The sequence below is a fragment of the Lissotriton vulgaris genome, chromosome 8 (genome assembly GCF_964263255.1).
Source record: "Lissotriton vulgaris chromosome 8, aLisVul1.2, whole genome shotgun sequence".
Classification (NCBI taxonomy): Eukaryota; Metazoa; Chordata; class Amphibia; order Caudata; family Salamandridae; genus Lissotriton; species Lissotriton vulgaris.
This window is the reverse complement of record NC_141696.1, coordinates 287,279,569-287,300,942: the sequence shown is the minus strand read 5'-3', so window position 1 is coordinate 287,300,942 and position 21,374 is coordinate 287,279,569. Positions and strand designations below refer to the sequence as shown.

Below are 21,374 nucleotides of genomic sequence, written 5' to 3'. Positions count from 1 at the left end.
TCAGGCCCATATAGTGCAGGGTACACTTCATTAAGATGTGTGTGTCAAAAAACCAAATAATATAGTCCATTTTCCGTATATTTTTCTCTTCATCATAGGTGAAGAAATAAAAAGGGGGAACAGTCTCTTTACACTTCAGAAATATTTAAACCAACATTTAAGTGAAATTTCTTTAGCTGGTTGAGGATTTGTTGGCTTTTATGATGACCCAACCCTTATTTTTAGATGCAGTAAACACATTTTGGAGGGACTAAGAAAAGAGGTAGTGAGCATAATGTTGTACTGGACCTGCACATCCTGGAAATATGTAAGAAAAGTAATGGTGGGGCCTATAATCATTCTTGAAGCCTCATGGCTTGTCTGCCATTAGCACATCAGGGGTCTGGAGGGGGTCTTGAGCACAGTTTTTCCAAGCACAGAAGACCTCATACCAGGTGACCCTCTTCAGTGACTTTTCTTCACCTGCCTTTCTCATTTATTTAACTAAGGGAGAGAGTTCAGGCATACATTTCGCTGCTATGATTGTGTCTGCGGCCCAGCTAAGTATCACAGGTATTGTGTTCGCATAATTACATTAAAATGTTTTACTTCAAGCCTGATATTCATCAATATGTCAATGGCGAGGTCAATTGTGTTTTCTTTAAAACTGTTACTCTGGGTGCTGATAAACTGTGTCCGACCTCTGGCTAGTTGCACCATTGCGGAAACTCTAGAACTACCCAGGTCCTACATCTAAACTTGTCTCTTGGGATTACTCTTGCCCTGCAGTTCCAAATTGGATATGTATTACTAGCTCTCTGCCGACAGACAATGTAATTTGGGGCTTGAGCTTACATTCGTGGAAAGGACATTGCAATCTATTGCATGTGTGATGGAGGTCAATGTCTGCTTCCTGGGAAGCCTAGCTAGGCTCTTGAGAGACCAGATCTGTGCAGAATGTTAGTGGCCAGGCAATTTACGCTAGTAGTGCAAATGGTCCAAATACGACGAGAACAAGAAGGGCCTATGGTAGGTAAGCAAGAGCATTTTAATGCCCCCAAACCACTTTAGTGGCTTGCCCCAGGCCACGCAGCAGCTATCGTAGTGCGCCACAAGTGTTTGCAATGAGTTGTTGTTTATTGTTGCCTCTTGTACTATTGCCAGTTATCACAGGGCACTAGTTGTGGTTAGAACATTTACCCACATCCACACTGGTGACTAGTGGCTTGCTTTGCGAGGTAATAGAAGGATAAACTGCCCGCTATGTTGTTATTGAGAGGACTACCTTTGGAATGAGGAATAAACGATGCCTGTGAATCAGAGCTTATTCTTGATATGATCATTACATTAAGTTGGCAACAAACAATTCCTGGTCCCACAATCCCTATGTCACCTGCTTTGCTTGATTGTTCTGTTTTATCGTCATTCCTGACTACCGGTCATCGCAACTAACCAGTGGTTCCATCATCTCAGCTCCAGTTTTGTCAAGTTGCCTTGATGGAGTAGTTCTTCTGCGCTACTGATAGCTCAGCCAACACCAATTTGCATTCATTGATTTCCCAGCAAACTCTTTGGATCCTTTGATTGCAACGCTCTCATAAGTCGGTGCCTGTTGATATGCCTGTCAGATGCAGTTCCTCTGCTTGCCCACCTCATTTCTTCCATTGCATATTGGCTCTGATGATGATTTGTTTGAGCTGCAGTCTGTTCAATGCTTCTTCATTAACCAGAGATATTTTTGTGTATCAGTCTGGTTACGTGATTGCTTCGTTCTACTCATTTAGCTTTTTCTAGTCCGCTTGATAGCTGTGTTTATACTAGCATTTTGTTTTTCGTTCACAGCAAATTGGTTTACTCATGCTGTTTATTTCGTACTTTACCCAAACTCTCCATTATTACAATTAGTTTAAGCAAATGATTATTCTGATGTTCTTACTGCAAAGTTGGAAAGTATTTAAAGAAATATTGAATACTGCTTTTCGTTCTTTGCACAATTTTGGGAACAGTTCCCCAGTATCACTATAGGAACCATACAAGGGAGAGCCACCTATTAAATTGTATGGATTTGTTTCTTCAATAATTATTTATGAGCTGTTGTTGCAGGGCCGGACTTGGAACCCAAAGCAGCCCTTGCAATTTTGAAGGGCCAGCCCTCCTCCCCCACCCAGGGAGAGGGCAGGAGTGGGGGATGGGAAGGGGTGCAAGTGTAAAGCACTGCTGCTTTTGTTATTGTGGGCTGATATTTCAGAAATGCTGCAAAACCGTCCCCCAGTAACAAAAATCCTGCTCTCACTTTGCAAAACTGTCTCTCACCCTTCCAGCAGCCTGGAAAAGTGCCTGATGCCCACCATGGCCAGTCCAGTCCTGTATTGATGGCTTAAGGTTTCATCCTGAAAGAAAGAAAGAAAAAATACCTGATGGAGGATGGGTTTGAAGAGCAGGCTGGATTTCAGCATTTACCCCTGTTCCTCAGTCACAAGAACCAGCCCATGTAGCAGCAGTCAAAGACCTTGATGAATTTCAGGTTGCTATCAAATACCGTGACTTGCGGTTATACTCAATCAAGCTTAGTCGTGGATATAGACAAATTATTTTCCTGGGAACAGCAACCCAATGAATCTATTGATTAGTACATTGCTGCACTTCTCCTTCTTGGGGTGCCCTTTGAGTTAATCACAGAAGCTGTTGAATTGAAAGGAGACCAGCTAACCAACAGGAGTGATGACGAGAGTACTGGAAGAATTTTTAGGCTTCAATAATCCAAGTTTGGCTGTGGCTAATGAGCTAGCCAAAAGTGTAGGATTTACTAAAATATATGCTAAAGAATTGCGCTCTGGTACTGAATTATTATCTGGTAGCAGTGTAAATGTTGATAAGCTACGAGAGTAGAAACATAGCCAGATAGCAAATACCAACAAAATTGAAAGAAGCATTTTTTTTATAGGTGCAGAAGTACTTAACATTTGGCGAATTTTATAAAAATGCTCATTCTTAAAAGTTTATTGTAAACATTGTGCTTGTACAGGACATTTTGCTTTTGTTTGTAAGGCTACTAGGAAATTTACTGTAAGTGCCATTGACACCTTAGTTTTTTAAATCTTCACAGACACCCATTGATGAATGTAACAAGTCGATTCCCAATAACGGTGACACTGATATTGCTGATCTAGATGATGATTAAATAGTGTATAGGTGTTAATGTTTCCATTGATGGTGTTCAGATAAATCTTCTAGATTCTAATTTCAAAATTTCAATAATGACACCACCTTTTTTGTAAGTAGCCTAAATATTTGGATCTGCTTATTACCTAGAGATTCACATTATAGGCCATGAGGCGTCAGGCAATGGGGGGGCGTGGCTTGGGTGCGGATGGGTGAAGCGGAGTGAGCTAAAGGTTCCGTATCTGATCCCAAAATAAATCCTGTTAATGCTCCTGAAAGTAGCGGAATTCGAGCAGCAGACTTGGGAACCCAAGGGTCGTAACACCCGGACGACACCGTGAGGCCAGGAGACCCCAGTGTAGTCCAGGAGCAGCCTGAACAGCCTGCATACTCTGAGGGCCTGTGACAACAAGATGGCGACGGAGAGGAGCCGGTGAAGACGAGCTAGACCAGCAACGCAGTAATCACGACTGCGACCGGGCCCAGCCAGGGGTGCTGACTAATCGGAGGTGCGGAGCAGTGGTTCGGACGCATTAGCGTAGCCACCGGTAAATAGAGTATGTCGACCACTGCAAGGAAACGGAGGACCCTGACGGCTGAAGTCTTTAAGATGGCGGATGGTAGCTGTCAGCAGCCGTCTGACTTGGGAACCCGAGCCGGCTGTGGGGAGAAAACGAGTGGCGTGGGCGAACTGGAGGCGGCTCTACGGCGGAGAGCTGCTCCAGTACCTGCATAGTGCCTCTGAGACCGGGAGCAAATTTGTGTTGGGTGCCCACCGGCAACTGCAACGACCAAGACCAGCTCGACAGGCCGGCGGGAGCGCGAAGAAGCCCTGAACGATACCAACTGGCCGGTGTGGAGATCGAGGTCCTGCAGGCGGCGTAACGAGGTGGCCGACCAAAGGAGACACGCGAGTCCCGGTAAGTGGGGTGGATCGGGCCTGCACTCAGCACTGCGGAGGTGGGGGCAGGTCGGTGAAGCCGCTAGGACCAGGGAAGGGATAACCACCTGAGGGGGTTGAGCATTGCGTGTATATAGCGGCGGAACGAGCATTGAGGGCTCAAGAATCACGGCGCAAGCTCCGAACGCACCACAGACAGTGAATAAACAACTAGAAGCTGGGAATCAGAGGGAAGACCCACAGGAGGCTAAGGGAAGTGCGGCACCCGAACACTGGAACGGCGGCACCCAATGCGCACTGTAGAAGGGGGAATACACTGAGGTGCACTGCGTGAGCTCTGCAGCCCTGGAGACGCGGGACAGGCTAGAATCAGAGTGCCTAATATTTTCCCAGGACTGACCAAGGGGTGTTAGTGTTTTGACTGGGTAATAGTTACGGCAGCCCATCAGTACACCCACATAAGGGTACCACCGCACTATTGAGAAGGAGCAGCCACGGCAGCTGGGGCCTACCGGTTCTGAGCCACTTGAACCTTCGCTAACAGGCACTCTAGATAGGGGTCCGTACGCTGAAAAGCGAGCGCATACTGGATAGTGGCCTACCTGAACGATTAGAATGAAACCAAAACCCAAGTCAGGGGAAGCCGCAAGGCAGGACGATAACCAAGGCGCTACCGGTGGATCGGAAGAAGCACTGCCTGAAGGTGGGCTGCGTCAATGCCTTGACATGATTCTGGAAGCCATAGCGACGATGAAAGAGACTATACATCAAGACATAGCGCAAGTTGCGACGGGATTGGGACTCCTCCGTGCGGACCACACAAAATTAGTGGACAGTGTAAAAGATAATGAATCAGCCATCCAAGAACTGAAACCAGCGCAAAATGTCATGGAAAAACAGCTAAAGGATGCATTGGGACGCCTGGTAATGCTAGAGAAGAGGGCAGAGGACTCAAAAAGTAGAAACTGCCGAAATAATATACGCGTGGTGGGCCTGCCGGAAAAAATATAGGGGGCTTACATGATTACGTACTTAGAGAACTGGCTCAGAACAGAGGTAGCCCCGGAAGGCCTCTCTAATTTCTTCACACTAAAAAGAGCACACAGAGTACCTGCTCAACAGCCGCGACCTGGCCGTCCACCAAGGCCAGTGGTGGCCAAGCTCCTCCATTACAAAGACAGGGATATACTGATCCAAAAAGCGCGGTCTGCGGGGCCCTTCAAGGTCGACAATAGCACAGTTACAATATTCCCAGATTACACCCAGGATATACAGAGATGCAGGGCCTCCTATCTAGCAGTCAAAAAGGAACTCCGGGAGGAGGGGATCCATTATTCCTTAATCTTCCCAGCAAAATTGAGTGGTGGTTACGAGGACAATCTTCCCTATGCTCCCCCGTCCGAAAAGGACATCGAATTAGCTATCAAGGGCATGCGCTCTTCTGGCGCGATGGGTCCGGATGAGGTCCCTATTTCTGTTTTAAAACATCAGAGTGAAATATGGAGTAAAATCCTTTACCCAGTGTTTAAATTTAGTTTTATTAGTGGAACAGTTCCTCCATCTTGGAAAGGGAGCATACTGGTCCCTCTTTTTAAAAAAGGGGCTAGAGACCTACCTCAAAACTACCGCCAAATCGCTCTATTAGATGCTATTGGCAAGGTCTTTGCAAAATGTCTTCTTAATTTAATTAACAATTGGGTGTCTAAGGCCGAAATTCTACCCTATGAACAAACCGGTTTTAGGCAAAGGCACGGTACCCTAGATAATCTGACTGCACTCCAGGTTATAACGGAGAAATATGTCAAGGTTTGTGGAGGGCGAGTTTATGGCGCATTTATCGATTTCTCCACAGCTTTCGACAAAGTGGATAGAACATTGCTGTGGGGAAAGTTATTCGATTTAGGGATGCCATCAACTTTTATCAGATTAGTCTGTGCATTGCATTCAGATACCTGGTGCAGAGTGTTGTTGAGTGGGGAAAGAGGACTGTCTAGAATTATCTCCACAGCTAATGGGTTAAAGCAAGGCTGCCTATTGGCTCCTTTCCTGTTTTCCCTATATATAGCTGATCTACCCCAGGTTCTTTCTGCAAGTACAGGTATTGTTCCGAACTTGGGGGGCTCCCCAATCGTATGTCTTATGTATGCTGATGACATTTTGATTCTTGACCTAACGCCTAAAGGGTTGAATAATCACCTGCATGCTTTGTACAATTATGCAGGAAAGCATCATCTGCTGATAAATATTGCAAAAAGTAAAGTGATGTGTTTGACGGGTAGGAAGAATTCTAAATATGCGAACTTTCATTGGGCCGTGGGGGGCCAAAAGTTGGAAGTAGTGCAATCTTATACTTTTCTTGGCAAAATTGTTACGAGCAACTTAAGTGAAAAAGCTCACATAGCTAATAACACCCGGAAAGCTATTGTCCAGGGAAAGAGTTTGGTTTCACTATATAAGGCCACAGGCAGAAGACATTTCTCGATACTGCTGAAGTTATATCGAGCAAAAATTCCTGCCTCTTTACTTTACGGAATGGAGTTAACATGAAAAGCTTGAGTTTCTTGAACTCCTCTGAAGGTAAAATCTTACGTAGCCTTTTATCTGTCAACACAGCTAGTTCAACAGCTGCTCTTAGACAGGAATTCGGATTACGTAGCAGCTGGGATCAAGGTCTAGCGGGGAGTGTGCGCTGGGTCTTTAGCCTGGCAAAGGGTGAGCCTGGCACATCAAGACATCTTATAAAAACTGAGCTGCTGGGAAATTTTAATGATTACTCTTTAATTCTAAAAAAATGTAGATGTGCTGTGAGCCAATTACAACTAGATGAAGCTGTTTTGTTTTCTTTATCTGCATATCAGTTGAAAACCCTCCTGAAGTCCGCATCTTGGGAATTAGGGTTTAGACTGGATAGAGAAACTCATATTTTAAAAAATGGCACTACTCCAGGTATTGATTCCTGTCTGGTGAGGAATGCGCAACCTTATGTTTTTTGGAACATTCCTCATGGAGTCAGGCGTCTATTGTTTTTACTAAGGCAGAACTTACTTCCTTTGAAATCTCTCTTATCCAGATGGTATGGTTCATCAGCCTTATGTGATCTCTGCAATATGAAAAATAAGGACTTGCTCCATGTCATCTTTGTTTGCCCAGCTCTAATGTCGCACAGGCGAAAGTGGCTAAGACCCATCTGCCTCCAATTGAATTTTCTGTCTGCTACTGCTTTTATTGCAGCTATGAACAATCCCCCTAATGAAATGTTCTATTTTAAATTGTATAACTTTTTAAAATGTTTTTTGACTCTGTATTAGGTGGTTGTCTCGACGTCCAGTTCACTCTGTATTTTTATTCATTATTCTATGTAATGTAATATCACTTATTCAAGATTTTATGGAATGTAATGCTATGTCTTTTATGTGGATCTCATGAGAGTTCCGTAATCATAAATAAAAATAAACTTGAAACTTGAGTGGTGGTAAATGGCACAACCCAGTTCTTCATGACACCGGATGAGGCATGGACGTGGCTCGAGTCAGTCAGATTAGCTTTATTCGATTTTTGATTTAAAATCATAAAAGCAACAGTATAGCATAAATAAATACATCAGATTTCATTACATATCAATTGTTAAAAACATGATTGAATTAATAAGACAAGTCGGCTAATCCATATAAAACAATTCCCTGTCAAAAGAAGCACTTAAAAAAATAAAAAGGAATCGTACATTAAGTGCAATATAGTGGGGTAGGGATCTGGGGAAAATCATCTAGTAAGCTATGGGCAATTAGATGCACGGAGTCCCCCGCCCCAAGCATTGTAGTTCTTTACTGCTGTTCTTGGTAGCTGGGTAGGTGGAATGTTCGGATAAAAGTCATGTAAGTCCCAGATACGAATTGGGCCATCCCCCTCTTTATACTTGCAGGATCGTAAATAAGGGACTATTTTCCTGTGCTTGAATCTAATTAGCACCAAGTCCCCTGGAATGGTTTTTTGCAAAGTGCCCAACCACCCCACCCTCCTAACGCTTAGGATCCCCCCATCTAGGTCAGGAGGCAGGGGTCTTTTGGTCTGTAACCAAAACATAGCCGTATGTAATAGATCTTGAGGTGTTTCAAGTTTTACGCACTTTAGTGGAGGGATCCCAGAGACAACGGTCACATAAGGGGCGGCTTCAGGGGGTAAATTAATTTGTGGCATTCTAACAGGTTCAGGTTTAGCCTCAATGTGGTTTGTTTGTACAAACGGTATAGTTTGAGAATGCACATTCCTGCGGGTATTCAGTTTGGGTTTTTCCAGGACAGTGAGGGGAATAGGAGGGTCTGATAATACTGGTTTGGTTCCTGATGGAATGTGTGTTTTTATTATCAGTTCAATGCTAGATATCCTGTCCCCCAGGTCGTTAATTTTTGCCACCAGTGGTGAAATTAGGGAGGTTAATAAATGCTCAAGCTGAGCCAATAAAGTTAGTTGAGGGGGTGGTGGGCAGTTTTCCATTTTTCCATGCTCAATATCCCCCGACACAGAGCTAAGGTTTGAGTGGGGCTGAGAGGGACTGGAGCATAGTTTTTGTGTTTTGGCTGGCTTCCCGTTGACAATAGCATCATCATTCTTTCTCTTAGGGTTGAGCCCACCCGGTAATGCTTTGGCTGGAGATTGAGGTTTATTAGAGCAAAGGGGTGGCATCTGTAGGGTGGCGGTTTCATCATATGGATTGGTGGCTATGCCTTTAGTAGGTAACAAGTCAGGAATATATTTAGTTCCACACAGGGCATTGAGCTCCTCCCAGATAGACATGGTATGATGCAAATCACCAAGGTGGATGGATGGAAATGATAAGGGAAATCACAGTACCTCTTTGGTGGAAATGACCAGGGGGGGTGGCCCGTCCTGTCCTCCTCGTGCCTCTGAGGGCCGTAGAGGGCCCGCCCTTTGCCCGGGCTTAGCCCGGCGCAGTCCCGCGCGCGTCCCGCGACGCGGAGGGAGCCTCGTCCTTTATCAGCGCCTCCGGGCGCGCAGCAACCGGAAATGACCCTCACAGGCTGCTGGGAGCTGTAGTCTGCCGGCGGCCGTGCAGGTGGAGAGCAACGGCGGCGTGCAGCACTCACAGCATGTGGGCCCCAGCAGCAGCGACGGAGTGTGCCCGGTGAGTCCCTCCTGCTCCGTGACTCTGGTCCTGGACTGTGTCCTCGAGTCATATAGAAAGGGCACAGATCGTCAAACTCAAAGACACTCCGATCCACCCAAATCCTCCCAGGTGCGCAAATCCCAACTGCTTCGGAAAAGAAATAAAAACCTGCAGAAGCAACAGCTGGTTCAGATGGCGAAGGACAGACAAGGGGAATTGGCGGCTACGACGGATATGACGGGATCACAAGGACCGACCTCGGAAGGGGGAGCAGACTCTGAGGAAGATGAAGGGAAATCCGATACAGAGATTTCAGAAACGGACAGCGGCAGAGGACCTGTGGTCACACCGGGAACGGCAGATGGAATGCTAGACGAATAACCTGTTTTGTTGCACTATGCAGATTGATGGTCCACAAGGAACTGCCTAGTATTACACTTGTGCCTGGCTCTAATGCGCTATAAATGCTGACAAAATGCCACTATATGGGATCCAGGGTAGCGGGGCTGATGCGCGGGCTGCTGCTTGTCGTCGCCAGAGCAACCTCTCACAGCCCTTAAGGCAACCTGCAGTGACTACTGTGGGATAGTATTGTGTGTATTGTTGTAAAGTTTGAAAGGGGACTAATAGCCTGATATTGGGTCCTGTTCTGGGGGGGGGGGGGTTGCGGGTGTTAATTGGGAAGTTGAGAATTGGGGTTTCAGCAGTTTCGGTGTGGGCAGGCGCGACATGAAGGAGAAAATGAGGGACAATCTCAATGGGGACATTACCCGAGTTAAAGTGTATCACATGGAACGTACATGGACTACATTCCATGTCCAGCCGCCATAAGGTGCATGCGTATTTGGTACGACGCGGGATCCAGATAGCGCTGCTTCAGGAGACCCATCTTACCAAAGCGGAGTGTACTGCCTTACAGCGGCGATGGCGAGGCCAGGTGTTTGGTACGACCTACTCTGCGTTTGCCAGAGGAGTCTTAGTGTGGGTGAGGGCGGGGGTCCCTTTCCAGGCCACGAATCATGTTGTTGACCCAGAAGGCAGGTATGTAGCAGTAGAGGGGAAATTGTATGGACGAGAAGTAGTGCTCTGTAGTGTTTATGCCCCAAATACTGATCAGGCCCGCTTCCTAGATAAAATATCAGGGGCACTAGCACACTATCTGGCTGGTCAAGTGATACTGGGGGGGATTTCAATTCAATCACGACTGGTTGATTTCCTGGTCCGTAGGCTTGCTGTGCAGAGATCGGATTGGCAACAAAGGTGGGAATTAACTGACATATGATGAGGGCACCACCCCGATGATAGGGACTATTCCTTCTTTTCAGCACTCCATGAACTACATGTTAGGATTGACACCATCTTGTGTAGCCACGCGATAGCTTCTTGGCAACACACTCAAAATACTTAGCTAGAACCATTTCTGATTACAATCTCCAACTGGTGTCCCTTAAATGGCAACGTATGAGGGCCGCGGTCCCCACCTGGCGATTGCGCCCGGGAACCCTTGAAGATCAGGTTTTCTGCACAGAAATTCAGGAGGGCATTGAACACTACTTCGCTGAGAATCGAGGAACAGCATCTACCAGAGCAGTAGAATGGGATGCATTTAAGGTAGTGGTGAGAGGGCTGTGCATTAGTAAATAATGAGCCAACTAATATGCTAGAATACTTTGTTTCAGAAATGTTATTGCAGAATAATGGGACTGAAGGCAAAGTATAAGTTGCTGAAAAATGAATTGATATTTTAGAATGACTATAACTAGGAACAATTAAAATTCGTTGAAACCTGGTGCACAGCAGCAAGTCTTACCTACCTTAGACAAGAAACATTGCATAGATTGTTGTCTTTTTTCTAGGACCCCGATCAATATTGTGACCTCATGCCCCTATACGGCTATAATCAATACATATCCCTATAATGGCATAACAATCAGAGCCATATTTCAGTAACTCGTCTCTGCAGTTCATGACAGTCCATGACACAGCAGAAGCCACTTCCTTAGATTCATAGATAGCACACCAAGTTCTTTCGACATCTTAAACCCCCAGCAACCTGGGAAAGCCCTGCTTGCTTTGTTTTGATTAGTAATAGAACTCCTGCAAGCACTGTAAGAACGACCAGTTCTTAGTGACATCTTTATTGACGTCTTATGTCCAAAAACGTACGTCAAACTCGGCACCTTTCAGGTATAAATATACCAACGTTGCCTTAAGCAAGCACACAGTGGTGGTGAATACAGGAGCAGAACAGCTGTCCCCTTGCAGAGCCCAGCAGATGCTAGAAGCCCACGGACGCTGCCCCTCCTCCTTGACGCGCTGAGAAAGAAGCTGTCTTTTCTCCTGCCGAGAAAATCCAGCTCCGGCGTTTCCAGCCTACCCTTGCGGGTGACTGGGATATCGGGTCCTGAGAGGAGATACCAGACCTCTTGCATTCTATTCCAGAGGTACTGTGCTGACTAAACCCTTAGAGAGAATTCTTGAAACAAACTCTTGGCAAAACCAACTTAACTTAAACTGCTACTTACTCCCTCCCTTGTATTAGGCTTAGGTCAGGTACACTGGGGTAGGCGTAGTTAGAAGCACCAATTGAGGTCGTTAGCCAATGTATATATGGATGTATATATTTTATTCATTTTAACTATCTTATGGCTAAGAAACCATATCAATGCTTTTACAGTATTATTTCGTAATACTCCTTTTACTGTACGCACTTTTCATAATAACAACTCTTGCAATTGTGACAATTCATTTTTTCTTGCATGAGAAGGAAGACTGCTCAATAAATAATATCTTTTATTGAAAACGCCCGTCTCTCTATTCTCTGCATCCTGGTGAAAGTAAATCTGCACAACTGACTGAGTGAAATAGCTGTCTATTGTTTCACACGACTCTAGAGATTGACTCTTATTCTGAGGAGCAAAGTTGTCATGTTTGTGCGGTTGTCGGAAGCTGAATCCCTTCTTGTCTGAGCCAGGGAAGCTGATCACTTCCTATTCAGTCAAGAAAGTTTCCAGTGACCTCTGAGCTAGCTGGAGCAAACCTAAATTAAGTCTAACATAGTCAGTAGAGACCTAGAAGACCGCAGTCCTACGTCTACTCTGCTGTTTATGTTATTCCAATGCGCAGGGCCTATAGGGAAAATAGGAACTATACTACATCGCGCCCAACGTTTGGTAAGGCGATAAAACTAACGCAAGACGTTAGAGTAACTCAGTCGTGCTTTTTCACACAGACCCTTTCTCCCCTAAATACTCCAATAGACGTCTGGAGTGGGTGAAAGGTTAAAATCCGCCGGAACTTAGTAGGAAGAGATTCCTATGTAAAGTTTCTGGTTTAGTCAACGTTGAAGGATACAGTGTTCCAAAATATTGTGCACCTAGTCTTTGTTTCCTTGGAAACCTGCTCTGCAAACCTTCATTAATACAATGTCAGAAAATGGCAATAACAACGGAACCAATGAAGTCGCGGTAGACTCGAATCAGCAGGGTCCCGATGTTACAGGAATTAATGAACCGGGTGCGATTATCATCCCGGCAAACATAAGAAAATCTATAACTTCAAAACTTATAGAAAACGGACTGACATCACGAGGTTGTACAGTCATTTTCGTGATAGAGGCACACGAATATCGGCAGACAGAGGTATTCTATTCTTGGATAAACTTTCCAGCGGCAAACGTTACAACACACGAGTTTCACTATTACAAAATAGAGGAACCACCGGAAGAGTACGCTCCTTTCGAGGAGATTGAAATCCCATTAAAATACCAAGAGCACCTGCTCTGCTTTAAAGGCGCCCTAAAACATAATGATCACATCACCAGGCTCGGTCCACTAGGTAGACCGGGAGCAATGTGGCCGGTTCTAGCCAGCTACACACCACATTCTGACATTGATAAAATGTCAAGAGAAGAACTTTTAGCACAGCTAAATTTACTGAATAAAATACATAGACAGTTAGTCCAATATGTAATGCGGACTGCAACAGTCCAAACAGCTGTTAATGTTCCACAGCTGACCCCTCATCAGGGGAATACAAATAAAATTCCACCACAGAACATACAATCAAGTCTTGGAAAAACTCCAGCAAAACGGGAACAGATTCCTTTCTGGTTAGCACAGAAAATTACTCAAATAGAGGCAGTATTCCCAAATACTACCCCTATTGAGAAACACAGAATTCTTACTATCTGCCTTCCAATGGGGGTCGCACCACATGTGGAGGACTGTGACACTTGGGGTACAGTCTTTGCTTGAATTTACACAAAAACTCATGGTGTTCCGTCCATGGCGGTAATACCGGATGTGCTGAAACAAATTCAGAATGAATACGGTCCAGAACCTGCTTTAACTCTTGGTATGAAATTACTGAAAGACTTCAAGCAGGTCTCGGCTTTATTACTAGCCAACATAAAAGGAGAAGCAGCATCTGTGGTGATCCGCCAGAAATTGAAAGAAACAGATAGAACAGATCAACCAATTGAGCTTGCCAGAATTATAGAAAAATGCTATGAAGAATTAGGTAGCGATAGTTTGGGTGGGAAACCTGTAAAACCCCAAATACTCGAAAATCCTGAAAAATTATTTATTAAAAATAATCTAAACACTCCTAAAAAGAGCTGGGATGGAAATAAACAGTCCACTCCCAAAGGAAAAGTTTTCCAGTCCAGAGGAAGGTCTCCTCGACGGAGGGAAAAAAAACTCCGACTCGAGAACAACAGTCTCCCCAGAGGGAACACTCTGAGAAAAGATACAACCTTAGAAATAGGGATAAATTGAAAAAGCCTGATAGATATCAAAGTATTGATACACGTCCCTCTCGATCTTTTTCGCAGAAATCGGAAAGAAGAGGACGGTCAGATCCAAGGGAAGAGCACACCAAGTCCAAAGACAAGGAACCTGCTCAAAGTAAAAAATTACAATTCCCAAGGAAGAAGGTAGCCAGTATTAGAGTAATCGAACATGCCAAGAATACTGAGGACACAGCTGAAAAACGGAGAGTGGGCTCAGACAATGCTAGACAGCGCAGCAGAAATCAGCATAGCTCGCAAGATCCTGATGAGTCATCTGGAGACAGTGGACACGAATAAATACATTCAGGTAGAAACTGCAGACACCAGAGTTAGCGAACCTCATAAGATATACGAAATAACACTGCGTATAGAGGGAGATAAGACTAGAAAAATAAGGGGTCTATTTTGGGATAACCTCTCAAAAGGCTATGACATCCTGTTAGCCGAGAAAGATTGGCCCCCAGAGTTTGTCAGGGAGTGCCCTCATGGCGAAGAAATGATTATGCCTGCCTTCTCAAATCACATTCCAATTCACACTAAATATATATGTGCAAGGAAATGGGCAGTAGCCCAGGCACCAGCATTATATAAGAATCATGTAGGATGGGATGAGGACTCTCCTTCTCACAAAATCCAGTTAAAAAGTCAACTGACTGCACAAACGCAGTACCCAATTAAGCAAGAAGCTAAAAAACGGGTCAGGGAGATTTTAGATCCACTTGAATACCAAGGGGTAATTGCAACATGCACCTCTCAAATGAACAATCCTTTGTTTCCTGTCTCCAAACCGGACGATTCGTATCGTCTAGTCTTGGACTACAGACACCTTAACTCATGTTGCAAAACATTTGCAGTACAAAATTCGCACAGTGCGGCACTAATGAATAACATAGTTCGCAAAAAGTACAAAACGACATTAGACATATCTAATGGGTTCTTTTGCCAAAATATTGCACCAGAAAGCAGGTACTTAACCGCTTTCTCAATAATGGGGCCACAGAAAAATTTCTGTAGGCTCCCACAGGGATTCAAGAACAGCCCAGGACTATTCTCAGCCAGAGTAACAGAGTTACTACAAATATATGATGATGAGGCATTATCTTATGTCGATGACATCTATCTCACAGACGACTTGGATACTCACTTGAAAAGGGTGAACACCATAATACTTGGGTTCGCAGCAGAGGGTTACTAATTCAACTTTAAAAAGTCGACAATTGCCCATCTAACAGTCTTATTTTTAGGATACGAATTATCAAATGAAGAAAAAAGCCTAGCGGACAACTTCTTAGAGAAATGCGCTGTACTCCAAGCACCAAAAACGCTGAAGAACTTACAATCGATTCTAGGCTTCCTGAATTTTGAAAGAACATACATTCTAAGCTACGCAGAGAGGATTAAACCTCTCTACGAATTAATTAAACCTGATTTTAAACCAATCAACTGGACTCAAAAACACACGGAAATTTTGAGATCACTGCAAACAGACATGTTAGCAAAAACAAAATTAGAAACACGTGACAATACACGCAACCTTGTAATCCGGGTCATCCCAGGAAGATGCGGATTCACGTACCTGACCTCTAATGAGAGAGAAACGGTACCAATGGCTTACAAATCACATTTGTACACACAAGCAGAAAAAACATTCAGTCTCACAGAAAATACTGTGAAGGCAGTGCAAATTGCTATAGCGAAAGAACGAGCACTAGCACAAGGCAAAAGGATCACTGTTCTCACAGCAGAATACGCCTTCGAGGCACTATTCAGCCCAGTAAACCTGCCTACAGTGTCACTCGATCCGAAATGGATACAGTGGGAAAATTCTCTTGCTGCAGAAGACGTGAAATACTATTTTGCCCCGCACATGAGAAAACTGAATGATTTAAAATATGAAAAAGAATATCCTATGCCTATCAAAATTCTCCCTCTAGAACAGTACTCCTGTATAATCTATACAGACAGATTTGTACAGCATTACAATGTAGAGGATAAATCCTACGATGCAGCCTGCGCGATTGTTAAAGGTCGCTGGCTCTGCTGTAAATTCAGACCGAAAATAACAAAAACTGAATCACTGAGAAAAAATGTTCGGCTCAGCGAGCTGAAATCAGATCTTTAAAGATGGCGCTTGAAAATGCCGAACGTGAATTCCCGACACTAATTGTGTGCGATTCGCATTTTTGCGTGAATTCTTACAATAATGATTTGCAGAGCTGGGTTCAAAATGATTATAAGGATGACACACAGGTGCCACAATCAAGCATAAAATGCTTTGGAAACAAGTAGTTCTTTTACAGAAAGAACTACAAAAGACTCTTGTGATACACACTCTTAGTCATCAACGTGATGGCGTTCACATTGCAGGGAATCCATTGGCTAATACAGCCATAGCGGAAGCATCTAAACCGGCTTCCGTAGCCACAAAAAAGCGTTCAGAAAAATACATAGACGGGGAAACCATGCTGGCAGTAAAAACTTCTTCAAAAGGCAACTGTGCAGCATTACCTGGGAACTATCCACTCAATTATACATATGTAATTGATGCAAACTCCGTTCCTTTTGCTCGAATCCCTGGAGTGGGGGATAGGGTAATTCCAAACACGAATCAGATAAAATTATTATTAGCAGATGCACACATGGGTGAAGGTCCAAGGCACAAACAGATGAAGGAATCTCTGACCGAATTACAATCCGTATACTGGTGGCCGGGGATGAGCCTGCACCATTATAAATTTGTAAAGAGCTGTCCAGACTGCGACAGAGACCGCAGTAACGAGTCAAGCGGAGTAATGCTATGGCCATTTATGAAGGTAGCATAAAGCTATCTACACATGCAATCCAGCGTCCTATTAATTGTTTAAGACTACATTCACTTTAAAAATGTGGCCCCAGTGCTCGGCTGACGCCAAAACTGTTATAAAAGATTTGCGAGTCTTTATCGGCACATACGCAATTGCCATGCTTCATTCTGACCAGGGTCCTGCTTTTAGCTCTCGAGCTTATAAGGAGGCCATGACCAGCATGGGCATTGGATTGCGATTCTCTTGTCCCTTCCATCCTGAGGGAAACAGCGTAGTGTTAAGAAAAAAACGAGACATAAAGCAATCTATAACGGAAAAGGTATTAGGTTCGGGTGATGGGTGGGTCAAACATTTAATAAATGTCCAACGTAGTCTTAACAACTTGCCAAGAAATTCTCTAAAAGGTTTCAGCCCGTACGAACTATTGTTCGGAACTAGAATGCATGTTCAGGACTTAGATAGTATTGCTTCAGCGGTAGAAGATAAGAATAAAGACTTTGACATCAAAGATCGTTTGGCTGTTTTACAGGACTTAAATGAAACGAGAAAAGCCCTGAGCAACATAAAGTTGAAACAACAGCCAACCACCACTGAAGACACACCACCTGTCCCAGCAAGACCTGTCTGGATTCCAAAGATTGGGGATCTGGTCATAGAGAAAGTAGCGGTGAAGAAGGAATTTGGGCCTTCTTACAGAAAAGCAGTACCTGTCTTAGCGATCAATGGAACAAGATCAGTAGTACTACCGCCCCTTGCTGGTAAAAAGGAGAACAGAGTTGTATCAATCGACCTGGTAAAACCACAATCATGTGGCCTATAATCAATAGCAGGCCCAGTGGACTCCCAAGAAGTAACAGAATACCCAAATTTGCAAGTATCCAAGAGGTTCAAACTGAAAGACTAATCACATTTGATAAGCCTGCAGTGAATAAAAAAGGACTATGCCGAAATGCCATGGAACTTGTGCCTCTTGAAACACAAATTGAAACAGTTCGTCATGAAACACCAGTCTACAATGATGTGGCATCAGAATGTGCTAATGAAAGCCAAATGGGAAAAACAATTCCAACAATCGACAGAACTGCATCTGGCTACTTCATCAATTTTGACAACTTTTCTAAAGATCAAAGCGACCCTGAAGTGACGCCAGAAACAAAGACTTTTGAAGAAAAAGCAACAGAACTCTTTCATCAACTCAAAGAAACCTATCTTATTTCTCCATGGTTAGAATTTTGGATTGGGCTAGGTGTATTTTTCCTCATCATGGTACTTTGTTTGGGAAAATTCATTGAGGGGAAAATACAGTTCAATGGACATAGCAAGTCAGAACATCAACTTAGTTATTAAACCTCACAAATCAGCTCACGTCGAGAAAAGAGACCTATCATCAGTAAATGTCACAGCCATTCCAATACCCGACGGGGTAGTTTGGGACAAGACAGACTATGAAATATAAGGCCCGGTCGAGATCTTGAAATATCCTCACCAGTTTAAGGTTTCATTAAGTGACTTTGTAAAACCAAGTACATTCTCTGATGATTGGGACTTTAAAAGTATAAATTATATGATGTCGGATTTAGTGTTGTCAGGAGAATTTACAGAACATGATTATTTACAAGGTTCATCTAATTATGAACAGATGTACTGTTTTTCACATTACGCAGACCACTATTTACATAAATCTGCTCAACCTAGAAATGTTTTTAAATATAACCAATGGGAACATTGTGCTACTCCACCTAAAAGCAGTTCAAAAACATTCTATGAGAAATTCCAATACTTCTCAGGGTTTAACACGAGTAATGCAGAAACATTTTATTATAAACTGTTGGATAAAACAGGGACGAAAACCATGCTGACTAATACTAAATTGATATATTCAGAAGCATTTTATGAAAAAATGATTACATTTGGTTTTGAATTCTGGAAAAATAACATTGAAACAAAAACCATCTGGGGTACAAAAGATTGGCAGGTACAAGGCATAGAAGCATTATTTCGAGCCTGCATGATCCCAGAACAAATAATGTTCTTGAATGACACAATTCAACAAACAACCTGTCTTGGTCTAGCCAAGATTAAAGACCTTAACAAACCGTCTATTCCAAAGCCAATACCTGATAATGCAACCACAGATATTGAATTAGACGTATCCCAAATTTTAAATGAAAACAGAACACATCCTGATTGGAAAAAGTGGTTAATCTGGCCTAAAGACACGAATAACTGTCAAGATAGATTCCTGAACAAAATACAGGGGTTAAAAATGTCCAGACCAGACCCTAGATACTCCCAGAGACAACATCCAGGGATAGTAACAACATACAGTGTAGGGAAACTATGCCTTGAATGGCTACAAACATCCACACTGGCACAAATTAAGCAACACTTGTCTTTACTTAAAGATGGTGCTGACTTGCGCGATTTCATTATGGGACCACACAAACAGCGTCAAAAACGTTTCATAGCGGCCAGCATATATGTGGCATACAACGAGGCTTGGAAAGAAACTCAAATTGAAACAGCTGAGAAAATACGAGAAATTGATCGTATTAATTTGGAAAAATCACTTTCTGTTGTAGACAATGGGTTAATTACTCTGTCTTCCAGAATATATTCACTGGACAGTATTGTACCATCTGCATTTGATATAATAGACCAGGACTTGCTAATGTTAAAACATGGCCAGTCCCAATTGCGTTCAATTATACAGCTAGGCTGGACGTTGCAAAATCTTCGTTCAGGCTATGTGCCATGGCGTTTAATCAACACAACGTCATTGTTTTCCATCTTTAACCTTACTGATAAACAAATCCAATTCCAATTCCAAAAATTCTTTATTTCGGCCACATGGGCCATAAAAGATGCGGTAAAAATACATACAGATAAGACACAATATATACAATAAAAACCAACTGGACCTGCAATGTTAAAAGATACAAGGTAATATGAATTAACCAGACATTTTCTTCCTTATTACCCATGCTGCCATTAAGAATTTAGACACCGCAAAGACGATGTGGCCCAGGGTGCTGGTTTTCATAATCCTGTAGGCCTGTAAATAGTTTCTGAAGCCCAGGTTCCGACACAGAGGAGCTAACCAGCGCCTCCTCGGGCTCCGATAGGCATGGCAACAGAACATTATGTGCAAGTCGTCTTCATCCTTGGCTTTACAGCATGAGCAAAGCTTGTCACCCCCTAGCGACCATTTATAAGTAAAGACTTTAGTAGGGAGCGTGCCAAACCTCCATTGCAGGAACAGTTTCCTCGCCAGAAGAGGATAGATAAAATCCATAAAAGGTTCAAAAACATAAGAATTTTTGGATACTAAGAAACGTCCCGTCAAGGTGCCACTATTGTAAGCATTGTCCATATCAGCAAGGCTTTTGTTCTTGTAGAGCTGTGCGAGGGTTTTGCGCGAAATCCTTCTACAGCCCAGAGCTGGATCATCCCATAGATCTGGCAATTTCAGGCTAGACAGTTCCGACTTGATGAATGCCAGCCAAGGGATCTTACCATTTACATCCAGCCTCATGACGTTTATAAGGTCCTGCCTGTAGTGATACAATTCCTCTGTGGACCATAACCGGTGCCAGAACTTCACAGGTTTTGACCGTAGGTCCTCAGCAATTGATGGAAGGCCCAGGTCGAGTCTTAGGGGGAGGAGTGGAGTGCCTTGCGGGAGAGCAAGTAAGCGTCTGAGGAAACAATTTTCCACCCCTGCCATGACCTTCCCAGCTTTGTGTCCCCACAGCTCACTGCCGTAAGAGGCAGCTGCCTTCACCTGGGTCCTGTACGTTTCCAGGGCCGGACTAACAGGCTTGAAGGTGGACTTGTTGGACACCCTCAAGAGTGCGCCCGATAGCTGGGAAAGTTTCAACCTGGATTTTGCTACCTGGGAGTCCCATGTCAGGTTTTCTTGAAGTGATACCCCCAGATATATAAAGGTCGAGACCCTTTCAAGGCTAGTTTCCCCCAGTTTTGGATTGGGTCTGGTTTTGGTGGGAGGGTTGAAGATCATGAACTTGGTTTTTTGCGTGTTCACCTCCAACCCATGTTGTCGACAGAAGTGGCCAAAACCATCCACAATCCTCTGGATCCCCATAGGGGATTTGGAAAGAAGGAGGGTATCATCGGCAAACATTATTGCCGGAACCCTCCTTCCTGCCAGAACCGGGGCGTCATTGTCCCCAACAGCGTCGAGATGTTGGATGACGCTGTTAATGTACAGACAGAACAGTGTCGGAGCCAACACACAGCCCTGTCTGACACCTCGGGAGACCGGGAATTTACCCGAGGGCTTGCCATCCCTCCCACACCTCACTTGCGCAAAGTTGTTCTCATGCAGCCTAATGATGATTCTAAGGAGGTGGGGGGGGAACTCCTAGCTTCTGCAGAACCTCCCATAACTTCCCCCTCGGGACTAGGTCGAAGGCTGACCTCAGGTCCACGAAGACCATGTACAATCGACCTCCCTCTAGCGTGACCGTCTTCCAATACAGGAGAAGGAGGCGAAAAATTTGGTCCATGGTCGACGTGTTCTTCCTGAAGCCAGCCTGGAGGGGGCTCATGATGTCATTATCCTCGACCCAGTCTAGGAGATGGTCCAAGATG

At 44.1% G+C, this 21,374-nt stretch overlaps 1 protein-coding gene across 1 annotated transcript in view; it reads left to right on the top strand.

Annotated features, from left to right (window-relative positions):
- Positions 1–21,374, top strand: part of RBM11 (RNA binding motif protein 11) — a 196,095-nt gene that overhangs the window by 148,271 nt on the left and 26,450 nt on the right. The gene's annotated exons all lie outside the window — the stretch shown is intronic.